This window comes from Herpailurus yagouaroundi, unplaced genomic scaffold, assembly GCF_014898765.1.
Source record: "Herpailurus yagouaroundi ecotype Mexico unplaced genomic scaffold, PumYag 387, whole genome shotgun sequence".
In the NCBI taxonomy this organism is placed as follows: Eukaryota; Metazoa; Chordata; class Mammalia; order Carnivora; family Felidae; genus Herpailurus; species Herpailurus yagouaroundi.
This window is the reverse complement of record NW_024412604.1, coordinates 1,362,501-1,389,863: the sequence shown is the minus strand read 5'-3', so window position 1 is coordinate 1,389,863 and position 27,363 is coordinate 1,362,501. Positions and strand designations below refer to the sequence as shown.

Genomic DNA, 27,363 nt, shown 5'->3' with positions numbered 1-27,363 from the left:
TCTGCCCCCGGCTGCACGAATGGACAAATGACTCAGTCCTAGCCAATGAGGGACCTACATCTCCCTAGCTACAGTCATTGGTTGGGAGGCGGGCACATGGCTCAAGGAGAGCCAATCACTGTCAACGTATGTCAGATCTGAAATTTTGCTGGCGCTACGGCGGAAAACGACTCCTTCCGCCAGGGGAGCTCAGCTGGTGGAAGCACGTAAGTGAAGCTGCTGAGGGCTGTGTTTGCCACCAAGAGGGGCTAGCCTGCCTGAAGATGAAGCCAACCCAGGGAGGTGTAGCTCGGAAGCGGTAAGAGATGCATTCCTGGCAGTATTCCTTGAGCCAGCTATGCCTGAGGCCCCAAGGCTTCCCTGGCATGTGAGCCAGTAGTTTCTTTTCATTTAAGCCTGCGGGAGATGGCATTATGTCCTTTACAGTCGCAAGTGTCCTCCTTAAGACACGACCAGTGACAAGCAGTGGGCCGAGTTATTATCTCACCGTGCCGGAGGTCACGGGTTTGAGATGGGTCTCGCGGGGCCCAAATCAAGGTGCCAGCATTCCTTCCGGGAAGCTCTTGGGGAGAATCTGTTGCTTTGCCTTTTCCAGCACCTGGAGGCTACTAGCATTCTTGGCGTGTGGCCTCTTCCTTCCTTTCGAGAGCTCATCATTCCGACCTCCGCTTCTCTCATTACATAACCTTTTTCTGACTCTGACCCTCCTGCCTTGTAAAGACCTTGTGGTGATGCTGGGCGCGCCTGGGTGAGCGAGGCTACGCTCCCACCTTAAGATCCCTAACTTAATCACGCCTGCAGTGTCCGGTGACATTCCCAGGTTCTGCAGATTAGGACATGGACATCTTTGGGACCATTATCCAGCCCACCACAGGGGAGACAGTGGGGATGGAGGGAAGCATTGTCAAGGAGGCCAGGACCCCGTGGGTGTTTGAGTACGGGTGGTGAGGGAGCGTCTACTATTTCCCAGGGCACCCATGACGGCACCCGTCTGTGGGCGTGTGATGTTTCCAATAGTGTCCAGCAGCCTGGACACAGGCACAGGGAAGTCAGGCAGACAGATGAATCAAGTGTGGCTAGACTGTGCCGGAGATGGGGATGCAATGGCTGGATGATGGGGTCGGGGCAAGAGAGGGGTTGACATCGTTGATTCTGGGATATGAGCAGGGAATAGAGGAAAGTGAAGACAGAACTCACAGGTAAGAAGGTCGACTCAGTGTTGGCATGAGCTCACCTGTGCTGGCCCCTGCTGTGAGCTGAGCCGGAGTGCTCTCTCTTTGGTGGCCCTGCCCCCTGCCCATCCCACAGCCCCACTCAGAGGTCTGTCGGGAGCCTCAGACTCAGCTCCAACCTCTCCCTCCTGCTCCTTTTGCAGCTTTCCCCATCCACAGAGGCTTGGCCCAAAAGCTGGTTGTCCTTCTTGGGCCCCGTCTTTCTCTCGCAATCCCACACCCCAAGCCTGTCACCTCCACCTCTAACATAGTGGCAGAATCGGACCTCTTGGGACCAGAGACATTGTGTCTTGCCTGGCTTGTCACAACAGCCTCCTGAGGGTGTCATCTCCCCTTGGTCTGTGCCCTGCACATGCTTCCTCTGCGCGGGGCTCCACGATGCATCTCACCTCGCTTGGAGTAAAAGCTCGTCCTGACCCTGGCCGCAAGGCCCGAGAGGCTTGGGCTCCTATTATTGCTTGGCACGCTCTCCCCATCTTTCTCCCTCCTGACCCACCGCAGCCACTTTGGCTTCTTTATTTTCCGCAGACGGGCTAGTCCCCCTCTGCCTAGAGGGGGGCCCTTGTATCTGCCTGGGACCCTCTTCCTCCAGACATCTGCATAACTTGCTTCTTCTACTATGTGGGCCTTTAGTCAGATGTCACCCTTTTGGTGAGGCCTTTGCTGGCCATCCTATATAAACCGATACCCCTCTCCTGCACCGCCCCAGCAGAGGGAATGGGCTCCACCACAGCCCGTGTCCAGAGAGGCCACACAGGCACAGCCTAAACTGCACCTGATACGTGCTTGCAGAATGGCCTGTGGTCCTCCCGGAACACGAGAGGATGAGGCTGGGGTTGCTGCCGGGAGGCCCCCTCCCCTGGGAGCTTTGTATGGCCTCCTGGTTCCCGTGATGTGTGGGGCCCTATCAGAACAGAGTTGCAGAGAGTAAAACCACTCAGCTGCAAGTCAGGATCGGGCTCCTCCGTGAGGGTCCCACGTCTCACGCTGCCGCCATCAGGCCCTCTGGTTTGGGTGTCATGGTTGTTGTGCAGGGCGAGGCCCTGGGGACCTGGCGCCTTCAGTGCCTCTGCCTTTTGCTGTATGTGGGTCACAGACTGTCTGACTCTAAGACTGGCCTTCCGTGCCTACCGGGCGACTCATGGCTTGCTGCGGGTATTTGACAATCACCGTTGTGACACTCTGCATTTTAATTTTTAGGTTTTGTTCTCTCTCCCTCTGCAAGGGCAGAGATTTTGGCCTCTTTTTACAAGACTCTGTGCCCTGGTCCTAGACTGGTACCCCGTAGGCACTCCGTAAGTACTTGCTGAATGAATGAAGAGAAGTCATCACGAGGCCCGTTTTGCAGATAAGGAAATCGAGGCACAGAAAGGTCGCAGCCACTCAGTGGCAGAGGTGGAATGTGAACCCAGCTCCAGAGCCTGAGCCCTGGGGCTCCCCAGTTCACAGCTCCCTGTTGGTGGTGCATTTCTGAACAGGTAGAGAATAGCTGTGGCAGGGCTGTGAAGAATGCAGTCAGGAGGAACTGGGATTTGGACCCCAGGTTTGGTCATGCTGACCCTAAGGGTGTGGCAAGGGGCTGGTGGCAGAGATGAAGCCCAGGGTGCTAGACAATGGGCTGTCCACAGTCACTGAATCACCAGGTGGAAGGAGGGGCTGGGTGGAGAGGGAGCCTGTAGGCCGGGGCCGGAGCCTTCAGCAGAAGGGCCCGGAGTGGGGGCAGTGGGCGACGGCTCCCAGGGAGGGACACAGAGGAGTGGTCCTGGACAGCCCATTCTTTTTCCAGGGGCCCCTTAAATTAGCTACTTCAGGGCCAGGCAGGTACTGGCGAGGTGGGCAGGGTGCCCCATCTGTAGGGGGCGCTGCTTCTCAGCTCCTGCTAGCTGATCCCAAGCAAGAACCCCGTCCCAGTGTTTCAGACTTGGAGTTTTCAAGAAAACCGAGAAGACTGAATGTTTAGCGGGAAACCTTCCGTTTCCCGAACGTTGACAACGAAATCAATTTTACTCTTAATTTGTTGACTTGCTCATCTGTTCACAGGGGACGGGGCCCTCCCTGGCCCGAGTGCACAGTGTCTGCCTCTCCAGGGCAACCTTGGTCGTTAGTTGCTGTGTCTCCTTTCAGAATGCTGCTAGCATAACTGAGCAGTTATAAGTTCCTGCTCCTCCTTTATTACGTAAAAGGTGGTGCACGTGTGCTACTCTGTGCTTATTTCACTGAGGAACATTCCGGAGACCTTGTCCTATTGATACACGGAGAGTTGCTGCTTTTCTTGCCCCCAACACCTGCTTAATATGGACGCAGTGGATGGATGTGCCATAGTTTACGTAGCCCAGTGGTTCTCGTCTAGGGGTGGGTTTGCCCTGACGATGCCTGGAGACCCTTTTAATTGTCCCCAATAGAGTGTATGTGCATGTGTGCACGCGTGTATGCATGTGTATATGTGTGTGCACGTGTGTGTGTAAGTCTGTTTGCATGTGTGCATGAGTGTGTGTGCACGAGTGCACGTGTATGTACACACAGAGGTGTGGGTGTGTACGTGTGTGTTTGTGTGCATATGTTACTGTCATCTAGAGGTTAGGGGTCATGGTTGCTGTTAACCATCCTGCAGCGCACAGGACAGCCCCCACCACAAGGAGTTGCCCTGTCCAGGGATGGTTGACCACCAAGATGGTAGACTAAGGAAGATCCTGACCTCACCTCCCACAGACACACCACGACTACAACTACACACGGGACAACTATCTCTGAGAACAAACCAAAGACTAGCAGAACAGATTTTTCACAGCTAAGGGTATAAAGAAAAAGCCACATGGGGGCAGGTAGGAGGGGCAGAGGCATGATCTGCTTGGGACCCCCACCCCTAGCGTGATGCCCACAAGCAGGGGGGCTGTGACGGCTGTAGAGGCCCTCCCTGAGGAATGAGGGGTCCAAGCCCCATGTCAGACTTCCCAGTCTAGGGGCTCTAACCAGAAGGATGAGCCTGAATAATGTCTGGCTTTGAAAACCAGTGGAACTTCTGTCTGGGAAAGCTGGAGGGCAGCAGGAAAGTGAGACTCCACTCTTTTTCTTCTTCTTCTTCTTTTTTAAGTTTATTTATTTATTTTGAGAGGGAGAGAGAGGGAGGGAGGGAGAAACAAAGAGAGAGGGAGACAGAGAATCCCAAGCAGGCTCGCACTGACAGTGCTCGCACTCACGAACCGTGAGATCGTGACCTGAGCCGAAGTCAGATGCTTAACTGACTGAGCCACCCAGGCGCGCCAAGACTCCACTCTTAAGGGATCTCTTTCCAAGACTCAGCACAGAGGCAGTTGTCTGAAAAGCACATGTGATGGGAGACTCATTGGCTGATTTTAGGGTGTGTATATGTGAGGGGCAGAGATCTTTTGGAATGGTCACCAGGGATGGAAAAACTGGCGGGTACCAGTGTTTTCAGTCTTCTACCTCACCAGCCTGGTGCCATTTCTGACACTCTCCATCTGCCATACTATCACCACTCGCTCCACCATGATATTTCTATGTGGACTTGCTCTGCCTAATAGCTGCCCATCATACCACACCCTGCAGGTGGCCTCAAGTAGCTCCCATCCTGGGGGGCCAGCTTCACACACTAGAGTACCTTCAGCAGTCATGGCTGGACCTCTCAGCCAGATGGGCCTGGGACTGCCCTGTTCACCATAAGTCCATACTAACTGTAGCCCACCCACAACAGGAGGGTGCATGCATCCCACAGGGGACATCCCTGGGGCACCCGGCTCAAGTGACCAGGGAGGTTGCACTACTAGGCCCCACAGGATCTCTTCTACATGAAGTCACCCCTTCAAGACTGGAAGATGTAATTGATCTACCTAATACATAGGGCAAAAAAAAAAAAAACCAGAGAGTTGGGCAAAATGCTGAGACAGAGGAACGTAAGACAAAACCTCAGAAAAAGAACTGAATGAAATGGAGATGAGCAGTGCCCCTGATAAAGAGTTCAAAGTGATGGTGGTAAAAATACTCACCAGACTTGGGAGAAGAATGGATGAACACAGTGAGAATTTCAATAAAGAAATAGAAAATATAAAAAAAAAAGAACCAGAGCTGAAAGATTCAATAACTGAAAAAATACACTAGAGGGAATCAACATCAGATTAGATATGCAGAAGAATGGATCAATAATCTGGAAGACAGTGCAGGGAAAATCACATAATTGGAACTACAAAAAGAACAAATTATTTAAAAGATGAGGATAGTTTAAGGAACCTCCGGGACAACATCAAGTGTACTAACATTTGCATTCATCATAAGGCTTCCAGATGGAGAACCGGAGAGAAAGGGACTGTCCAGGTATGGTTGACTACCAAGATGGTAGTCAACCTATTTGAAGAAATAATGGCTGAAAACTTCCCTCACCTGGTGAAGAAAACAGACTTCCAAGTTCAGGAAGCACAGAGAGTCCCAAATAAGATGAGCCCAAAGAGAACCACAGTAAGACACATTATAATAAAAATGTCCACAGTTAAATAGAGAACCTTAAAAGCAGCAAGAGAAAAACGACTAGTTACATATAAGGGGATCCCATAAGGTTATTAGCTGATTTTTCAGGAGAAATGCCGCAGGCCAGAAGGGAGTGGTATGATATATTCAAAGTGCTGAAAGGAAAAAAAAAACAACTTACAACCAAGAATACTCTACCTGGCAAGGGTATCACTTAGTATTGGAGAAGAGATAAAGAGTTTTCCAGACAAGCAAAAGCTACAGGGGTTAATCACCATCAAACCGGCCTTACAAGAAATGTTACAGCGACTTCTTTTTTAGAAAAAAATTTTAATGTTTATTTTTGAGAGAGAGAGAGAGGCAGACCCAGAATCCGAAGCAGGCTGCAGGCTCTGAGCTGGCAGCACTGAGCCCAACGTGGGGCTCGAATTCATAAACCATGAAATCGTGACCAGAGCCGAAGTCGGACGCTCAACCGACTGAGCCACCCAGGCGCCCCTGAAATTCAAATGTAAACGAGCGTCCTGCGTTGTGTCTGGCAACCCTGAGCCCGTCCCCTATGACGGAGGCATCAATTCCAGGCTTTCACTTATTACAAACAGTGTACTAATGGCTGTCATTGCCCATCTTATTTTGTTCATGTACGAGCATATCATCTCTAGGATAAATTCCTTAAAGTAAAATAATTCTATCAAAAATCAAAGGTTTATTTTTGTGACTTTTCAACTTTTGCCCAGTTTCCTCTCGTTTAGATCGTATGAATTTACCACCATCAGTATGTCAGAGTGCGCATTTTCCCCATGGCTTTGCCAACAGAGTGTATCATCAAACCTCGGGATTTTTGCTGTTTTGACTGGTGGGAAATGTGACTGTTTCCAAAACGTTATGAGCAAATTCAGGTGGAAGTTGCAAGTAGGAAAAATCAGCTTGATTCAGCTCTTAGAAACCAGTGTGCTGTGTCCACTGTAGGGTTTTTATCTCCAGCTTTCACTACAGCTATGTGAAGTGAAACTTCTAGCCCAGAGAGGTGAATTAACCTGCTCGAGGTCACACAGCTGGTGAGTCGTAGAAGAAGTCTATGATCTTCCAGCCACACTCACAGAGCATTTATAGGAAGGTGGTCTATGACGCGCGGGGCAAGCTCACCTTCTTCTCCCAAGCCTCACTGGAAACCCCCTCTTGTCCCGTTATCGATCACCTGTTTAGCTGGGGGCCACTTGTCTATGCACATGGCATTAGCAGCAGCTCTGGACCAAGAGGGAGTGCAGAGGGACTTGTTGAAGGCTGGACGGTCATGTTTGACTCAGCTAATTGGTTAAATAGATTCTTCTACATGTGCAGCGTTGAGCTTTCTGCTTTGATAAGGCATAATATTAATTTCAATTAAATCTCCAAAGGCTTGGCCAGATATTTCTGTTTTCTGAGCGTGTCCCTTGCTCACGGAATTTTCTTCCCCTGAGCCAAGGCCACTGGGAAGAGCTGCCCTCCCGCAGGACTCTGCCCCCGCTTCCCCGCTGAGTGCAGGGGAAACAGGTCAGAGGAGAAGGCGGTATCAGGAGAGAAGCAGAAGGAGATACACAGGAATTGAGGACCTGCTGTGTGCTGGGCACTGCACCGGGGACGTCCCATGTTGTTTAATCCAAAAACACAAAATGGAGATTTAAGTCCCTGTTCTGGAGCTGTAAAGTCTGCATCAGAGAATTAAGAGGTTTGTTCAGACGATGCAACTGCCAAGTGTGGGGTTACGATCTAGCTGACCCCAAAGATCCTGACGATGACATCTGCAGTTTGGGGCCACCCAGCACCCATTCTTGTCTTCTGGTAACAGCACTGTGATTTTCCTTGAGGGGACCACCTCTTCCCGCTCAGTGCACTTCTGGTTGAGCTGACCCAGCCCTGACCCTTCAATGCGTGTCGTCCTCTGCTAGGTGACCCGTGCCTGCCCCTGAAATTTCATCCTGAGACTCTGGTTGCAAGCGGTGGGGAAGACAATCGCTGGTTGAGTCTGGAACTGGAGAGGCCACCAGACGGAGGGTGAAGCCAGCACTGGGGAAGAGAGAGCCAAGAGATAGGGGAATCGCTGGGGTCAAGAGAGGAGGTGACATACAGGACAGTATCATGGAGCTTCTGTGATTCAGCCATGCCTGAAAGGAGGCTACCCTTGACGCTTGAGGTTATTTACACCTGTAAGTTATTACACTATTTCTCCTTCACCCCCTCCTCCCCCTCTCCTTCTGTCTCCCTGCTCCCCCTCCTCCCCCTCTCCCTCGTTCTCGCCTCTCCTTTTTGCGGTGCTTAAACACATTTGTTTCAGCTCTAGCTCCAACTACTAAGAGGAGGAACACAGTTAAGAACCTTCCAGTCAGCTGGAACCTTCCGGATCCAACTTCCCTCCATACCTGCCCCTGGCTCTGACCTATCTCCCCGAGATGGCCCAGCCCCTCATGTGTCTGACCAGTGTTTCTGCTGTTGTCTTCTCGGCTGTGTGTGAGCAGGAAGGCTCTGGCACGCAACTCTGGCCTCCTTTTTGTGACCTTTAGGTCATTTTCTGGGCCATTGGTAGCTGATTCTCCCAGCTGCCTTTGGGCCCGGGCTATTCCGCCTTTGAGGCTGGGAGTCACCGCATCCTGGGGCTTTGGCAATGTACTCAGACCCAAGGCTGAGGGAGGTGGTCCAGCTGTGCAGAGACCCCAGCAGTGAGAAGAATTTAACACTCACACATGGGCATGTGAACACACTGCACATGCACACACACACACACACACACACACACACACACACATGTCCCCTATATATCCATTTGTGCAGGTACCTAAAGGGAGGGATCTGGGGGGACACAGAAAAATGGCAGTGATTGAATTGCTTTGGGCAGCGTGACTCCAAATTCCCTGAGATTTCTAAAACGAGCGTGCATTATCTTTGCAAATTGAAGAAAATATATATTCGTTGTTTATTGTTTAAAAATTAATTGCAAATGTAACACACATGGGCAACTGCAAAAACAGTTATAGAAATTTTCAAACAAAATGCAGTAGACACTCCCCAGCGTGAAAGAAAGTGCCCGTTTTATCACAGCTTTTCCAGTACGAGAGCTCATCAGTTCTTAGGATTTTTACCAATGCAGTGGGCAAAACCCCGAATCCAATTTTTTGATTTACTTTGTAGTTTTCTGATTAGTGAAACTGAGCTGCTTTTCATCTGTTTATGGGGTGTTTGCTTTTCTCTGTGTGTGAATTTCCTGTTTATATTCTTCGCCATTGTTTCTTCTGGGCTGTTTGTGTTTTGCTTATTATGTTAGGAGCGCTTTATCTCTTGTGGATATTAGTGCTTTTCCTGTAATAAATGTTGTAAGTGTTGTCTCCCAGCCTGACATTTGTGTTTGAAATCTGTTTATGGTGTCTTTTCCCACATCGGCTGTTCTCCAAAGGGCTTCCTTTACAGTGTCTCAGGCTTTGGTTTTGCTTAGAAAGGCTTTTCCCGGCCCAAGTTCAGACAATTTGTGCCACAATTTTCCCCCGTGCTTTTATAGATTCTTTACGTCCAGAATTTTGATCTATCTGACATTTATTGTTGCCTTATGCTGTGAAGCAGAATGCCAATTTTTTTGTGCTCGAGATTCCCATTTATTCAGTGAACTGTTTCTGAAATTCCTGGTTTCATCGGTGCCGCTGCTACGAGGATGAATTTCAGGGCTATTCTGTGCCTTCCACATGAGGCTGGGGAACCAGCTTGTCAGGTTCTTCAGAAAAATTCTGTTGGGTTTTTGATTGCTGTTACATTGAATTAATTTATTAATGACTGTACTTAGCTATTGGACACCAGGCAGGGGTAAGACATTGAGTTAATTATTAATCCTCATTTCATGGTCTACTGTGTCATTCTTCCATGCAACGTCCTTTTCGTATTTTATATTAATTATTTTTCCTTTTCTTCCTTGATCCCAATTTGCTTGATAAGTGGCTTTGGATAGTTATTAATCCTTATAAAGTATTCAGTATTGTTTTGTGTCGGAATACTATACATTTTTTTCCTGTCGTCATGATGTTTCAAGATATGCCCAAGCGGCTGTCTGTATATCAAATTCGTTGCTTCTAACAGCTGCATAGTATTTCTTTGGCAGCATCTGGCACAGTCCCCTCGTGACGGGTACCAAGGATGCCTCCAGCCCTCTGATGCCATAAGCGATGCTCGGATGAACCTCCTTGTACGTGCCCTCCTGCGGGTATCTGCTCACGGTTCTCGAGGGCCTGTAACCGGGGACGGCCCTCCCGACTGCATCACTTAATTTTCAGTAAACGCTGTCTGATTGCTCTTCAGAATGGCTGCGACCGTTTTTACTCCCACCCCACGCACGAGCCTTCCCGATTCCCTGTATCTTTGCCAAACGCAGGATATTTTCTGCCTGCCTACTTTTTGCCTCTGTGATGGGGTAATTGTGTGGATGTGCATTTTCTGATTACGAGTGAAGTGCAGCCTCTCTCCGTGTACTTAAGAACTATTTGGGTTTCCCCTGCTATGAGTTGCCTCATCATATCCCTTATCCTTTTGCTGTTCGGTTGATTATTTTGTTGTTAGTTTGCAGAAGTTCCTTGCATGTTCTCGGGTTTTAGATATTCCTCAGTCTATCACCTGGCCGGCCGTGTCTTTGCCTACGTGTCCTTATCGAACCAAACCTCCTCATTTTGATGTTGTCGAATGCATCTGTTTTCTACTTTATGATTCAGGCTTTTATGTCTTGGTTAAGAAGTCTTCCTTCATCCTTAGGTCACATATTCTCTCACGTTGCCTTTTCTATTTGCTTGCCAGCTTTTGTATGCGGGCTCGCCTTAGTAAATGATCAGTATATACTTGGCCTACGAAGTTCCCTTTGGTAATTTGTCAAAGGTAGAGATTCTTTTTTATTTTGCCACTTGTAACAAGCCCATTCCCCCCATTACTGTCTCCGGTAGTGCTGGGACAGGCATCCACGGGTGATTTCTGATCTTAAAGAGAATAACCGACCATGTTTGTGCCTGGAGGATGGTGGCCTGTGGGTCTGGGTGGGTTTGGGTGTATAGCCTTTACCAGGCTGAGGAAGCTCCTGTGTGTTACCACGCTTGGACTTCTCATCATGTGCAAATAGGTATTGGACATTAATAAATGCCATTTCTGTGTCTATTGAGATAATTGTGTAATTTTCCCCTTAGGTCTATGATGGGTGGGTTTCTTTGATAGATACTGTAATTCTAAATCATCCTTAAAAAAAAATAAAGCACTCTTTCCTTCCTTGTATAAATCCCACTAGGTATATTACTTTTTAAAAGAGAATCGGGGCGCCTGGGTGGCTCAGTCAGTTAAGCAACCGACTTTGGCTCAGGTCATGATCTCACGATTCGTGGGTTCGAGACCCTCATTAGGCTCTGTGCTGACAGCTCGGAGCCTGGAGCCTGCTTTGGATTCTGTGTCTCCCTCTCTCTCTGCCTGTCCCCTACTTGTGCTCTCTCTCTCTCTCTCTCTCTCTGTCTCTAAAATAAATACAATGTAAAAACAAAAAATTAAAAGAGAATCGTTCCTCGAAGTGTAACTTGCCTACAGAAGAGAGACAATACGTGAGCACAGTCCTGGGGGCAGAAAGAGAACGATGACCACCCCCCCCGCCCCCCCATCCCAGCCTTATCCTGCAAGGGTTACCCCATCCGGCTTTCTGATACCACTGGTTAGTTTTGTCTGCTTTAAAATTTTACACAAATGGAGCCAGAGGATGGATTACATTCGAAAATACACTGTTGGGTTTGATTAGCAGATTTAGAATCTTTGCATCTATATTCGTAAATGGCATGGCTCTGAGATTTTCTTTCCTTCTCCTGCCCTTATCCAGTTTTGGAACCAATATTATCCCTTGTAAAATGACTAGGGCGGCTTTCTCTCGTTTTTTAGTTTCTGGAACAACTTGCCTCTTCTGATCTTCTTCGTTGAAAGTTTGGTTGAACTCACTTGTAAAATGAGTTTTGGCCCTGAGGTTTTTGGGAAAGTGGTTATTTGAGACTATTTTGGCTTCTTTAATGGTTATTGATCTATTCAAGCCTTCTATTCCTTCTCTCTCCAATTTTGGCATTTTATGCCTTGCCAGTGATTTGTTCTGTCCAGGTTTTCAAATATGTTAGACATACAGTGGTTCATAATATTCATTTACTTTGAAAATGTGTCTTATGTCTGTAGTTACTCCCCCCCCCCCCCTTTTTTTTTGTTCAGTATTTTATTTATTTGCAGTTTTCTCCCCTTTTCAGTGATGTGGGGAATTTTAAGAAGTTATCCCATTGTTCCTGGTTTCATTTTATCACATCATGGTTAGAGAATGGGTTCAGATGATATTGATTTCTTTTTTTTTTTTTTTAATGTAGGGAGACTTCATTTGTGCTTTACTACATGGTTGATTTTGTCACTGTTCTCTATGCCCTCAAAAATAACACATTTTCCCTTTGTTGGAGTATCTCCACTTCTGTCTGTGGTCTGGCTGATCTGTTTGTTCTTGTGAGAGATGTGTTAAATCTCAGCCACAGTCTTGGTGTTGTCTGTATGTATCCAAGTCCTTTCACTTGTGACGTTATATATTTTGAGGCTGTATTCTTGGTGAATACATGCTCATTGTTATTAGTAGATATTCTCAATCCATTGTCCTTTTTCACAAGATAGAATGCCCCTTTTTGGCCTTGAACCCTGTTGCATTCGTCTTCTGATTCTAGCGTTGCTCTGCTGAATCTCTTTCATTCCTTATTTCCCTGTTTTTTCCTCCCATGCCTTTTTTTTCAATATATGAAGTTTACTGTCAAATTGGTTTCCATACAACGCCCAGTGCTCATCCCAAAAGGTGCCCTCCTCAATACCCATCACCCACCCTCCTCTCCCTCTCACCCTCCTCCCATGCATGCCTTTAAAAAAAAATTTTTTTTTTAACGTTTATTCATCTTTGAGAGACAGAGAGAGACAGAGCATGAGCGGAGAAGGGGCAGAGATAGGGAGACACAGAATCCGAAGCAGGCTCCAGGCTCCGAGCTGTCAGCACAGAGCCCGATGTGGGTCTCGAACTCATAAACTGTGAGGTCATGAGCTGAGCTGAAGTCAGACGCTCAAATGACTGAGCCACCCAGGCGCCCCATCCCCCCTATTCCTTTTATTTTCATCCCTTTAAGTGTGTCTCTGCCAGACTCATATTACTAGATTCTTTTTAAAAAATTCTTCTAAGACTTGCTGTCTTCTGTTTGGTGCAGTTACCCCCTTTATGCTTTAGTCTAATCCCTGTTCTGTTAAGATCTATTTCTCCCGAATTCTTTTTTGTCCCCTATTTATCGCACTTTCTTTATTTTTACAAATTTTGCCATATTTCAACAGACAGATCTTATTTTCTGCTGTTGATGTGAAAGTTGGGCATTCCAGTTTAATCTTCTAGTGCTTACCCTTAACACATTTAGACTCTTACTTAGGAGTGTTTTTTTTTTTCATTGCACATTATCAAAGTAGCTTATACTTCTGAAGGGAAATATGAACTCCAGAGGAAAAAGGCAGCGTCCTGGGAGCCCGAGGACTTGTGGTAGATAAGCAGAGATAAGCAGAGATCCTTCTACGCTGTATCTGTGTAGTGTGCCTCCACTCAGAGGAGACGTACTAGTCACTTCTCTTGGTTCACAGAATGGGGCGGGGATGGTAGTCCGGGCCAGGTCACGAGAACACCTCAAGCATCCCCTTAGTGCCCCATCCCTCTCTGGCCCGAACTGTCCTGAAGGGGAAGCCAAGCCACATGGAGAGAGGCCACGGGCAGGCACCGCACCAGCCTCCCAGCTGACCTGCCAACCAACAGTCAGTGTTGGCCGCTGGCACGTAAGTGAGTCACTGTGGGTGTCCAGTCCAGTCTTCGGTGGCCCCGACCACCATGTGCGTGCAATTGCGGGGGAACCCTGGGGAAGGCTGCCCGGCTGAGCCCAGGCGAGCCCACAGAATCCCGGGAACTAAGGGTAAATCATTATTTTGAGGCTCTGAGTTCGAGGGTGGTTTGTTACACAGCATTAGATACCCAGAACAAGTGCCATTAAAAATCTACCATTTAGGGGTGCCAGGATGGCTCAGTCAGTTGGGCATCCGACTTCGGCTCAGGTCATGGTCTCACGGCTCGTGGGTTCAAGTCCCGCGTCAGGCTCTGTGCTGACAGCTCAGAGCCTGGAGCCTGCTTGGGATTCTGGGTCTCCCTCTCTTTCTCGAAAATAAATAAACATTAAAGAAAATTAAAAAAAAAATCAACCATTTTAACCGACTTTATCTTCCCTCTGTTACAATGACCTTGTTCTGAGGTGTGAAGAGGGGAGGGGCAGGGGCCTGTCGGGGACTGAGCCCCTTCTTTCTGTCATCTGCCCCACCGTGCAGCCAGGAGGGAGGACTGCTTCAAGGCTGTTTGCCTGGGCGGTGGTGCCGGTCCTTCCTCCCTTATAGAGGTGATGAGTCCTCAAAGGCTCCCCAGACGGAGACAGAAAAGAGCCAATACAAAAGCATTTCCTGTCCTCATCCACTGCCATAGTCACTGTCTTCTCCACTCTGGAAAGTCCTCCTTCCCCCTTCTTACACACACAGACTCACACACAGTCATTCACACACAAAAGCTCACACATAGCATGGCACTCACACACACACACACACACAGACAGTCGCACACAATCATAGACTCTCACATAGATTCTCACACAATCATTCGCACACGAAGACACACACACAGACTCACACACACTCCCCCACACAACAGCACTCAACCGCCTTCTGTCTCACAGTTTTCTGCTAGCTTCTCAGCCCTCCCACCCTCCCCTCCTCCTCTGTGGCATCACTAGTGTTGGGTGTCGGGCAGGGAGCCAGCAATCTGTGCGGGCCTCTTGTTTGCACTGAATTTATAGACTCCTTCGGGGGGAGAGAATTGATCTCTTTGTGTCCACGAACCTAGTCTGTTTTTCTATGTAAGTTTTCCTTTATGTAGAGTTTGATCATCTCTTTCATGTGGATCGTGTTCATTTATTAGGAAGGATTTTCTAGTTTTTTGTGTCTTTTGTGAATGGCATACAATTTTCCCCCAAGTATCTTCTGACTGGTCATGGCTGTTGAGCCTTACTACTTGCCTTAGTCCTCTATCTTTCATCTGGTTTGATAGTTTTTCCAGGTGGACAACCGTATCATTTGGAGACAATGACAGTTTCATTGTTTTCCTTCCGGAGACCCCTTTTTTCTTGTTCTTCCCAGAACATTAGTTCTGTCGGCCCCCACAAGCCTCTAGGGCATTCTTGTTTCAAGATCCAAGGTTCTAATTCACAGTCTTCATCAAGTCAGGGAATTTCCCTTCTATATGTAGTGTACTAATGGTTTTACAAGTCCAAAATGAATGTCAGATTTTATCCAATGCTTCTTTGGGGGCATCCATGTAACTGGTCACATGAGTTTCTGTGTCCATCTATTAACATCCCATTACATTCGTGTTGCTGAGCACTCCCTCAACTCCTGGATTTTCCATCCTGTTTGATCACGACCTGTTCATCTTTTGCTTCTGTGGTGGCTGTGGTCCAATAATATTTTGTTTAGGCTTTTGGAAAAATTGTTCATGGGCGATACGGGTTTACATATTTTTATTTTTAAAATATCCTTGCCTCATTCTCGTAGAAAGAGGCGGAACATTTCCCTTCTTCCTCCGTGTTCTCAAGCCTACTTATACAACTGGAAAACATTTAAAACTCTCTTTCATAAGCAACTCTTGAGCCAGAAGGTAAATCAAAACTACAAGAAAAGTTGCTTAAAAATGAGCCACGAGTGGGGCGCCTGGGTGGCGCAGTCGGTTGAGCGTCCGACTTCAGCCAGGTCAAGATCTCGCGGTCCGTGGGTTCGAGCCCCGCGTCGGGCTCTGGGCTGATGGCTCGGAGCCTGGAGCCTGTTTCCGATTCTGTGTCTCCCTCTCTCTCTCTCTGCCCCTCCCCTGTTCACGCTCTGTCTCTCTCTGTCCCAAAAATAAATAAACGTTGAAAAAAAAAAAAAAATGAGCCACAAGAGCACGGTATCAAAATTTGCGGGTTGTTGTCAAATCAAAGCAAACACTCATTTGAAAACAAAAATATATTTATTTGGAAACAAAAATGGCTGGAGGTACTTAGGTGTTAGCTGAGAATTCTCCAAGACCCAGTTTAAAGTGGAAGTAATTTTTTAAACTCTAGGGATGAATAGATGAATATGTACGTAAATGTAAAACCAGGACTGAAAACTACCCCCCCAAACTATCCAGAGAGATTAGCTCCAAGCAGGAAAATGAAATTGGAGAGAACGACAATAATCACATAAGGGCACCTATTTTCATGTTTGATTCTATAAACTTCTATATGGACTGAATCTTTTACAGGCAGAATATATTTTCATGTTGCCTTTGCTTTTTAAAACATCATGCCAGCCACATTGTCCAACCTCAATTCAAATAAAATGAACTAAACCACAGGCTAGCATCGCCAAATCTATCTGCTTGGAAATTTAAAAACAAATCTAAGTAACATGAATTAAGCAATAAATCAGAGCCGAATTACCAACTATTTAGAAAGGAGCGGTAATAAAGGCACTGCATATAAAAACCCACAGGATACTGCCCAAGACCTGTGTACTTAGAGGAAAATAAATAGCTTAAATGTAGTCATTAGAAAAAAGATTGAAAAGACAAGGGAACTGAGTGTTTACCTCAATAAGCTAGGAAACGAACATCAAAATAAATCCAAAGAAAGCAGGCAGAAGAAATTAATGAAGAACAGGAGCAGAAATTAATGAAATAGAATAAAACAACAGTAGGCTTGAGCTATAAAAATGAAAAATAATTCTTTGAAAAAATGGGCAAACTAGACAAAACTAGAAAGCCTGATCAAGAAGACACATCAGTAACCATAAAAATGGAGCGGCAAGACAGATGCACAGATATGTTAAATTATGGGAAATTAGAAATTTTATGCCAATTAATCAGACAATCTCAGGTCAAATGAACAGTTTTGGGGGGCAAAAACATATACGTGCCAAGTGGCCCATGTTGCAGCCTGGCTCACTGGACCTCCAACCCCAATTCCTTCTGGTGTCGTTCTCTCCACTCCAGAAACTACATTTCCCATGTACCCTTGCAGCTGGAGTTGAGCACGTGACCTGGACCCAGCCAATCAGTTGCACCAAGGCAGGACACCAGAGGTGAAAGTGAGGAAGAAGGGGAGAGGGGTGTACTGAGGGTTGGAAGGGCTGCTAATGAGAGACCCCAGCTCTGGTGGTAAAGGCATTGGGTTCCACTGGGGCAGCTGTGGCCAAGGTGCCCGGTGACGAGCGGTGGAGGCAATGGGGTTTTTGATAGGACAGTCTCTTGGAGGGGGTGGGAATTTCTTCTCACTCTCGTCCATGTCTCTTACCCTCCCAGAAATTTGGGAAACTGTGTAAACCCTGCAGTATATAAGTCTTCTGCCTTAATGGACCACTTGTGGTCTACAGCCAGGAACTTTGACTGATATACCAAAATTGATTCAAGAAGCGGAAAGGGAAAAAAAAAAAGAACAGATCTATCCCCCCTCCCCCCCAAAAAGTTAAATCAGAGCCTAATACAAAAGAGGAGGGGGGCAGGGAAGGGAGGAGGAGGAAATAAAAAGAAGGCATGAGATCCAGACAGTTTGATGGGAAAGTTCTACCAAACTTTTAAAGAAAGATAGCTTCTGTGGTGGAAATTCTGATTTGTATGTTCATCTCCCAGTTTTTAATACGTTGTTGATGAATTCAAGTTTACAAATGCCTTGCAGGCCAGCACAGTGTAGACTGAACAAAAGAGACTTCCAGACTGGAATTTGCTTGTGTGGTGGGCCTCTGGGTTGTCCCTCTAATCTCCAGACCCTCATGGTAAAGGTGGAAAAAATGGGACCCAGAAGATGGGGTTCATGCGTTCATTCACTGAGCACCCCACATACCCGAGCTGTTCCAGGCATGAAGATTACAGCAGTGAGTAAAGCAGACAGGCTGGTGCCATCACAGAGATCTGGGGATGCTCTCCTAGCAGAAGGAACAGCCAGTGCAAAGGTCCTGAGGCAGGTGTGTGCCGGTCATATTCCAGGAACAGTCAGGAGTTCAGGGTAGCTGTAGTGAAGGCCCAGGGGGAAGTAGGGGGAGATGAGTCCGAGACAAGTGAGGTCACAGCTAAGTGAGCATGGGAGGCCACTCGAGGGGTCTGGCTTTTTCTTTGCGGTGCCATGGCCCAGATGGGGGCCTCGGGCCAGGATGGTAGCTGTAGTGGCCTGTGTGTGTGTGGGAGGGGGGGTCTCGTCGCAGGCGTAAACGTTAGTAAATGTAATGTAAATGTAAATGTTTGTAAATGTTTCCATGTGGGACTGAGAGAAAGACACGTCAAGGATGGTGCCCAAGAGATACACTCCGAGTCTGGCGCATGAGCTTAGAAGCCCAGGTCCCCGCTGTGTCGTGGTCCCCTGGGCCAGGACGGGGCTGTACGGCAGGCCTGCTGCACACGGCTCGCAGTGGCCGGAGGGGCAGAAGGGGACAGTGTGTGGGGGAGGGGGGGGTGATGAGTGGGTGGCGGAACCCGGACCCTTCCTGGCCTCGATCATGCCTCTGACTGCATTTCTAAGGACATTTTTTTTTTTTTTTTAATTCCCGTGCTCGGAAGTGCAATTTTGCTGCTATTGAAATACAGTGTGCTTTCTCTTTCCTCGGTCTCTCTGCTTTAATTGTGTACCCCTGGCTCTGCGCCTCTGTGCTGGCCGGCTTGGAGATTCATAATTTCAGGCTGACACCATAGTAACCACTTAGTTTGATTCAAGATTCCAGTGTCATCCCTGGCTGCGCTTGAATAGGACAGGGGGGAGGGAGGAGGGAGGAGGGGGGCCATCTGAAGTCGGCTCCTTACAGCGACGGCAATTATTTCTTCGTTTCCAAGGAAAATGTAAACAGAAGGTCAGCTTTGGCCAGGCCTCTTCATTTCCCTCCCTTTGTGGCGACAGGTTGATTTGGGGAAACTGGGTCTGTTTGTTATTTCTCATCCTGGCTTCCCCTCCCCCCCACCCTGCCGGTGACAGAGGCAGTGGCAGCTGCAAGGACAGAGACAGAGATGGGGCAGGGCACTGCGGGGCGGGGAGGGGGGTGGAAATGCGGGTCCTAGCAGCTGCAGAAGCGGCCAGAGCCTGCCTGGTGTCCTGAACAGCCCCACCCCACGCTGTCCGCAGCCTAGCCTCACAGCCCAAGCAGGGACCAAGGTTGGCTACCATTGGGGGAGTGGCCTGGAGACAGCCCTGCCTCCCGTCTTCTCAGCAAAGGCCTGGAGCTGCCCCCTGTGTGCCCAGGGCCCAGTCCCTCCAGCCCTGAGCCTGCAAGCTTAGTGCAGGTGACATTCCAAAGTCCCCTCCTCCCTCAGCTCTGAGCCCAGCTAGCCACAGTCCCCCGGCCCCTCCCATCATCCGCTTCTGCCCTCAGGGATGCCTCCTTGCCTCAGTGGCCCATCTGCTTCTCCAGCCTCCCCCCCCCCCCCCCGTGGGCTCCGACCCCCTTGGCCAGACTGTGCTCTCTGGACCCAGTTTTTGACCGCATCTGTCCTGTGAGCCCCTCCAAACCCTCACACCATCAAAGCTCTGGGCGGTTCTGACGCCTTCCCCTGTCTGAGACTGTTTCCTCATCTGTTAAATGGAGACAATCAGGGCACCCTCCTTCCGGGCAGCACTCAGAAAGGGGGTCTCTAAACAAAGCTGTAGCCTCTTCTTTCTGAATGTCAAGTGGAGCAGCCCGCTTCCCGGCCCCCGCCCCCCCCCCCCCCCGCCGCCCGCAGGTGTGTTGAACTGAAGGTGGCAGGTGTAGCCAATTTTCTTTCCCAGCATTTTCTCTCCCAGCACCTGCCCACCCCCTCCTCTATCACCCCAGCCATGGAAGCATGCTTTCGTTGGGTCTGGGTCCCAAGACGCGGCCCGTGACAGCACCGCCTGCCGTTTGATGCATGACAAGTCAGGGGCTGGGGGATTGCATGGCCTCCTTACCGCGAGACTCAGCCAGCTCCGCATCGTGGGGTCTGTCTTTTGTGACACCCCCTTTCCAGGCAGCAACGTCTGCGTTATTGAAGCTTCTTTTGCTTGTAAGTGGCAGAGCCTGGGAAGGCCAGGGAAAGTCCTTCAGGCACAGCCGGATCCAGGGCTCAGGTGATAACATCAGCTCCCTTTCTATGTGTCTAGCTTTATCTCCCTCCAGCTGTCGGCTTCCTTCTGTGGCTCTCTAAGGAGGGGGAGATGTGGCTGTCGGCTGTTCCAGATTTACTTCCTGCCAGTTGAGCAGAAAGAAAACTTCTCTGCCTCAGCATTTGTAAGTCAACCTGAGAGGGCTCCGAGCGACCTGATGGGGCCTGTACGCCCAGCTTTGCTCCCTTGGGACCAGTCTCTGTTTCCAGGGGTAGTGGTCTACGGCTGGCCATTCCCGGGGGGCATGCCTCCGCCAGGGGCTGGGGCGTGTGCATGTGTGTGTGCATGTTTGTGAATGTGTGTGTGTGTGTGTGTGTGTGTGTGCCTGCACAGCTTCCCCAGTGCTGCAGGCAGTGGGGATAATTTTTCTCAAGGTGGAGAAGTGATGTTACCAGAAGAAGGGCAGACATGTGGGAAAGGTTTGAGGGGGGGTGTCGGGAAGGGTTTCTTTCAAACGGCAGTGAGTCCTACAACACAAGCTAAGAAGACAGGAGCCCTGGCAGTGACCCTGCTGGTCAAAGGACATTTACTTCCTCAACACTTCTAGAGGGTCAAGTCCACAGGAGGCCTAGTTTTACGTCCAGGCCGGGGAACTCCGAGCCACAGTTTTATTGAAGTAGGACAATGCAACTCAAAAATTACTGTGTGTCACTTACTTCCACCAAGAGCTGATGAATGACTAGGGAGCCGTCACTTCTGCATTTGGCCCAGCGGTGGACCTCTGCCATCTCTGTTTCCAAATGCTGAAGGGGGGTAGGGGTGCTGGTGGGGGCTCCACTCAGGAAAACAGGTTTATTCTTTCTTGATTCTATTTGCTGAATATTGGAAAATACTCAAAAATAGAGAGGAAGTGAGTGTGAGGGAGGGAGAGAGAAAGGGACAGAGAGGGAAAGAGGAGGAGAAAGGACAAAGACAAATACCTATCGGTCCCTATCTACTCACAGAGTTCAGTGCCTCCCAGAAAGACTTCAAGTTCCAGCCTTGTCCCCTGCTGGCTTGGGGCTTGGGAAACTCCTGCCCCTCTCTGAGCACAGGTCCTTGTCTGTGGGGTGGGTGCAAGGGCGGTTGCATGGGATGACCCAGCCCCGAGCCTGGCTCAGGAGGGGCTCCGGGAGCCTTAGCTGTTGGTATTTGGTGCTCTCCATGTTGCTAGAAAACATTTTTAAACCACACTTAAAAAAAGGCTTTCTATTGTGGAGATTCTGAGACCTCCAATTAACTGCATTCTACTGCTTTCCCGAGGCTGGCCGAGCGGCTGTGCCGTCGAGGAAGTTGGGTGCCTTTAGGCTCCCTCACTCCTCGGGGGTATACTCAGCCAGAGGTGGCCGCAGCCTGGGGGTCCGGGCTGAGCTCACTGGGCCTCCTGCCCCCACTCTGGCTCACCGCAGGAGGTGTGGGGGGCGGGGAGGGGCTGCCTGTGTGGCAGGATGCACTTGGCCGTTTCCTAGGAAACCCAGCCAGTGAGTGAGTGAGGAGGGACTGTTGGCCGCTCCTGGGACTCTCGGGCACGGGAGGAAGCCCGTAGCGGGGCCCAGAGTGCTGCCAGCTCACTGGGGTTCTAGCCCCGTGTCTCCTCTGGGTCTCAATTCTGCCACGTGTGCGTGGGTGGAAGGTGGAGGAACCCGGCTGCTGTGATTTCTGAATGCAGTGTGGGCTCTGCCTACCTGTGTTTCACACTCAGTCTTGAGCCTACCCGGGGAACTGCCCCTGCCAGACTCCTCCCTCCAGGCCAGCCCCTCACTCCAGTGGACTGGCTGGATCCTGTCCCCAGTGACTCCAATCCCAGCCTGCATCCACTCTGCCACAGACCTGCCCCTGCTAGTGTTCCTGTGGCAGCCAGTTGTAGGCGGTCTTTCTCCGCTCTGGGTACCTTCCTCACCGCTCTGGGACACCCCGTGGGAGGGCAAGGGAGACCTTGTGCCATGCTTGGTCAGCAGTGGGGGCACTGTCTGCCCCCACCATCAGTCAGGCTCCTAATTTCATAATCTCCTACCCCAGGAGCCCCCGAGGGGGCTCTTCTTCTTCCAGGAGCCACTGGCACACAGCACCCTTTCCTCCACAATTTGGAATAACAAGAGTAGGTACCACTTTCACGCTCCTGTGTCCTGTGCATTTCACACATCGCCTCTGACTTCATAGCAACAGGGAAGGATGGTGCGGTGCCCAGCATGCAGATGGTGAAACTGAGGCTCAGAGAGACTTCACATCTGGCAGAGCGGTGGTACGCCTAAAGTTTTGGGACAGGCCACAAAGGCCGGGCCACCAGGAACAGGTGCACTGGGGCTGGGAGGTGTACAGGGTCCAGTAGCAATGCCTGTCCACATCGTGAACTTCAACTCAAGGCTCTGGTCCCCCGAGAGACCACCGTGAGCACCCAGGTTGGCTCGGGGAGAGAAAGACACCCCAGGTTGTCAGCTGTAATTACTGAAAGTGCCTTGTGCGGGTTGCTATTTTTGGTGATCTCTGTGACCAGCTTCTGCAGAGAAGGCATTTTAAGTCTGTGTTTGAAGAAACTGTCATGACTTGTGTAAATGTGCATTAATGAGCTATGTCCTGGTTAAGACACGGGTTTTTCCTTAACGTTCAGCTAATTTGCGGGAAGCACCTAAACACTGGGAGCCCGGGTCTGGTTCACACATGGCTGCTTCCCTTTGGCGCCCGGGACAGGGAGTTTTGCTGTCCTGAGCTGCACCAGGAGCCATCAAAGCCTGCCCTCAGCTGCCACTTGTTCCAGTGCCGAGGAGCTCACGGCAGCGTGGCCAATGAGGGCTGGGCCAGAGCCACCCAGCCTGGGGTGTAGGTGCTGGCTCTGTCCCCTTGGGAGCTGTGTGGCTGTGCAAAGCCACTTAAACTTTCTATGGTGCCTTGGCCTCCCTATCTGTTAAATGGGAGGAAATAACAGCACCTAATTTGGAAATAGTATTGTTCGGAAGATTAAAAGAGCTAAGATATGTCAAGTGTTTAGAACCATGCCTGGAGCTACGGAGGTGTTTCGAAAACAAAGTCAGGAAGCAGGTAGAGATGTACGGGGCAGGCAGGATGCCCCAAGTGTGGACTACATCCACAGCCTCCCGCAAAACACTTTGCTTAAGGTGGCTGAGTCTTGTGCTATGTGCTAACCCTCTGGAGCCAGGTGTGAGCCTAGGATCCCCGACATGAGGCGGCCATCGGAACAGGTGCCCTGTTGGATGGAAAGTGACTCACAGAGGCAGAGGGAAAGGGAGCCCCACTCCCCTGCCCCTGCCCTAGTCTGGTTGGGGGGGGGGGGGTGCTGTCAGGACCTCAGGGTACTTATAGCTTTAACACTGGCTGTTATCCTCTCCTGGCTTCTCCTCGCAAGGGATTCTGGCATTTTCCCTGGGGAGCACTTTGCAGGATCTCACAAAAGTGGCCTGGAGTGTGTAGTTGAAAAAAAGCATCTCAACGAATTCTGATACATTTCCTCCCCTATTGAGAGCCACTGACATGGAAAAAATTGACACTAGAGAAAAAGCGTTTGCAAAGACTTTTGATGCAAACATGGCCCGAGGTCTTAGACATGAGAAAAGTCTCAAGCTCTGGGGAAAGGATGGGTGGCAGTGGGCTGGGGCAGACTGGGTAGGGCACCCACTTCCCGGGCCCTGCTGGGCAGGGTTGGCCCCACCTGTTCAGACAAAGGCAGGTGGATGCATGGCTGGTCACCCACCCAGCCCCTGAGTTCCCAGTCAGATGCCGGCTGCAGCTATGGGCCCTCGGCAGCAAGGCTCCAGCGGAGTCCCCTTTGCTGGGCATCAGGCCCTGGGCATGATGTCGCCTCCAAGAGGGGGCACTGCTTGGGGGAATCTCTGGCGCCCTCACTCTTGGTCTAGCTCTTCTCCTTTGGCTGGTTCCCTTTACCCACCTCCCAGGCAGGACCTGAATCCCGACAGTTCTGCTGTGGTCTGGCTAGGCTCAGGGGAGTATCAGGAGAGTCAGTGCGGCCGGATGGTGAGGGACTGAACACCGGGCAGCAGAGTAAGGTGGGCACTGCGTAGCAAGGTTGAGGGAGATTCTCCCCTCAGCCAGAATGGGGAAAGGAGTAAAGGGTGGAGACATGGAGGGGGCAGCCTGGCTGTCAGAGGGAGGAGAGGGGCTTGTGAGGGCAAAACCCCTCTCTTCTACCTTAGCTGCTGTATTTACCCCAGGCAGCTGGGGGGCTTGATGGAGATTATGGAGAGGTGAGTTCCCCACCAGGGGAGATATTAAAAATATTTATAACTGGTGCAACAGGGTCCCAGCGGATCGGAAGGGGTTGTGGGCCACATGCTGGAGCAGAGACTTTTGGTGCCAGACGTTAACCTACCAGTACCTTCTTAAGAGACCAGGGGTCCTGGGGTTCAGGGGCAGCTGGGGTGATCAGGGGGTACAGACACTGGTCATTTTCTAACCGGCTGTGAAGTGTTTTCATGTATTTTTCAAAAATTTTTTTAATGTTCATTTTATTTTAGAGAGAGCGACAGAGACAGAGTGCAAGCAGGGGAGGGACAGAGAGAGAGGGAGACACAGAATCGGAAGCAGGCTCCAGGCTCTGAGCTGTCAGCACAGAGCCTGACGTGGAGCCCGAACCCACGAACCACGAGATCATGACCTGAGCTGAAGTCTGATGCCTAACCGACTGAACCACTCAGGCGCCCCTCATATTTTTTGTTAAGTTCATTTATTTATTATTGAGAGAGAGAGAGAGAGAGAGCGCGCGAGAGAGCATGCATATAAGGGGGGGGAGGGGCAGAGAGGAGAGACAGAATCCCAAGCAGGCACTGTGCCATCAGCGGAGAGCCCGATGCGGGGCTCAAACTCACAAACTGCGAGATCGTGACCTGAGCGGAGATTGAGAGTCGGCACTTAGTCTCTTGAGCCACCCAATAGCTCCAGTGTTTCTGTATTTTTAACAACTGGTATAGCCATACAGGTGTGCACTGCTGAAGGCCAGTTCTGTCCCTTGAGGCCCCACCTTGGGGCCACTGGTGGGTGAGGGGACGTTTGGGACCATCCACATGACAGATGATGAGGCTGAACAAGGGGGAGGCTGTGGGGATGCAGGGGAGGGTTAGGAGGGAGAGTGGTTTAGGAGGCTGATTTCCCCAGACTTGTGGAGAGGTGGGTGTGCCGGGAAGGCCCAGATCCTTAGCGGGGACTCCTGAGCTGTTCACTTGGAACCATCTTCCTCTTTATTCTTTATCCCTCCTCCAAACCCTGGTCCCTGCTCCTCCGGGCCCTGGCGCATCCCCCTCCCCCACCCCCAGCCCACTGTAGGGATCAGCCTCTTGACAACCTTTAGCTCTGCCGAGTGGAGGGAGTTTATCCGCTTGGCTGGGCCTGCTCCTAGCCCCAGAGGACCATGGCGCCTTCAATTACTCCAGGTGCAAATTCATTTCATCCAGATTCACAGAACGGCTGTGGAGGGCTGTGCTCTGGCTTTATTGCAAAATGCATTATTTTCCCTTCTCTCTCAAAAATATTTATCTATGCTAATTTAGCACGGGAGCCAGCTAAGTTCTGCATGGGGAATTGCCCTATTAATTCTGCCGCCTGGAAATACTGGGTCCGGCTGCAGCCGTTCCTGCTGCTTCCGGCTGGAGGGCAAAGCCTGGGAGCCTCCTCCCTCAGATTGGCCCCCAGGCCGGAATGGGAGCAGGCCGCCTGGCTGGATGGTTCGGAGAGGTGCTGGGGAGCCTCTGCCTCCCACATAACTCTTACCGGCTGAAAAAAAATAACCTTTTGTCTTTGGGAGGCAAGGTGGGAAGGGCCCACCTTCTCAGGCGGCCAGAGGTGAGTTCCATTCTGGGGCGCGCTCCCCTGCTTATCCACTGGGTGACCTTGGTCCCGTGACAAGACCTCTCTGAGCCTTGGTTTCAGCATCTATAAAACGCACCGATGACCTTGCAGGGAGGCCATGTGACACTTTCAAAGCTGCGGGCACGAAGCAGGTGGTCGTAAAGGGGGTTATTGTGGTCACCCTGGACGCCTCCTGTCCCCTCACCCTCTCCCACATCCAACCAGCTCTCCAGTCCATGACCCAGCCGGCCGCCTCCGGGGTCTTTCTCGTCACACCATCCCCCACCGGGAGAATGCAGTCCCGAGGTGCATTTTTTTGTAACTCCGGTCCATTTTCCCAACAGCTGTGATCCTCTAAAAATATAATTGGGATCGTGGCACCCCACTGCTCAAACGCTCTGTGTGTCTTTTGGGGCACTCGGGACGGAAGCCAGGCCCAGGCCTCTGCCGCTGTTTTCTCCTTCATGTGTTTGGGGCACTTGCCCCTCTGCCCACTGACTTCCGCCATGGGACCGCGGCCTTGCTCTTGACCCCAGTCTTTGCCATGCTCTTCATGCCCTAGGACTTGTCCCCTCATTTGGGTTTGGGCTCCAAGGTCACTCCACAGAGAGGCCCCCCTGGCCTCCCCTACTGCCTGGCCAGTCCCCGTCACTTTCCTTGTGCAGGGCACGCCTCGCGCTGACCATTCCCACGTATCTGTTTGGGTCTGTCTGCCACGCGGCAGCCCCACCAACATCGGCGTCTCCCACCTCCTCTCTTCCTAACAAGATCCAGGTTTAGTTCCACTGCCCACCAGCCCGCACCTGCTCCTGGGTCTAAACCGATCACCATGACTCTGTTCCTCTCGCCATTGACGGCCTTAGAGACCACAGGAGACCCCAGTCCAGCCAGAGGTGAGAGGTGGTTTCTGGGAAAGGTTATACTGTTCTTGTTTCTCTTTTCTGTTTTTCATGAAGGTGTCATATAACGCACACAAAGTAAAACTCGCCCTTTTTAGCAGACAGTTCGGTGGGTTTTGATGAACACGGGTAGCCATGGAATCACTGTGACAATCAAGCTGCAAGGCAGCGCGTCACCCCCAGACTCCACTGCGCCGTCTGGAGCCACCCCCTCGTCCTGCTCCTGGGCAGCCACGGAGCTGAGTTGTGTCGCTACAGCTCTTCCCTGTCTCTGAACGCTGCAGAAGGGGAATCGCAGAGGACACAGCATCGGGAGTCTGGTTTCCCCGGCTGGAATTCCGGATTCGTCTTGTCGTCATGCACACCTTCCATTTTATGGCACAACGGTGCCCGGTTGTACAGCTGCACCACTTTGTTCATCCATTTCCCAGTTGAGGGATATTTGGGTTGTGTCCGGGTTTGGGCCACTAGCAATAAAGCTTCCATAAACACTCCTGTAGAGTTTGTGCTGACACGTTTCCGTCAACTTAGGTCACTACCGAGGGCTGAGATGGCCGGGGCTTATGGGAGACGTATGTTCAGCTTTACAAAAAGCTGCCAAACCCTTTTCTAAAGTGGCTGTCCTCTTTTGCATGCCTCCAGTGGTAGATGGGAGTTCGGTTGTTCCACATCCTCACGGGCACTTGGTCTTGTGAGTTTTTATTTTATTTCTTTGTTTTGTTTTTGTTG

General features: G+C 50.4%; 1 long non-coding RNA gene across 1 annotated transcript; it reads left to right on the top strand.

Moving 5' to 3' along the window:
- Positions 1-19,945: 19,945 nt before the first annotated feature.
- LOC121022269 (uncharacterized) lies at positions 19,946-27,133 on the top strand. The gene is made up of 2 exons (XR_005786881.1): positions 19,946-20,066; positions 26,733-27,133. It is a non-coding gene; the product is annotated as an uncharacterized LOC121022269 (long non-coding RNA).
- Positions 27,134-27,363: the final 230 nt, after the last annotated feature.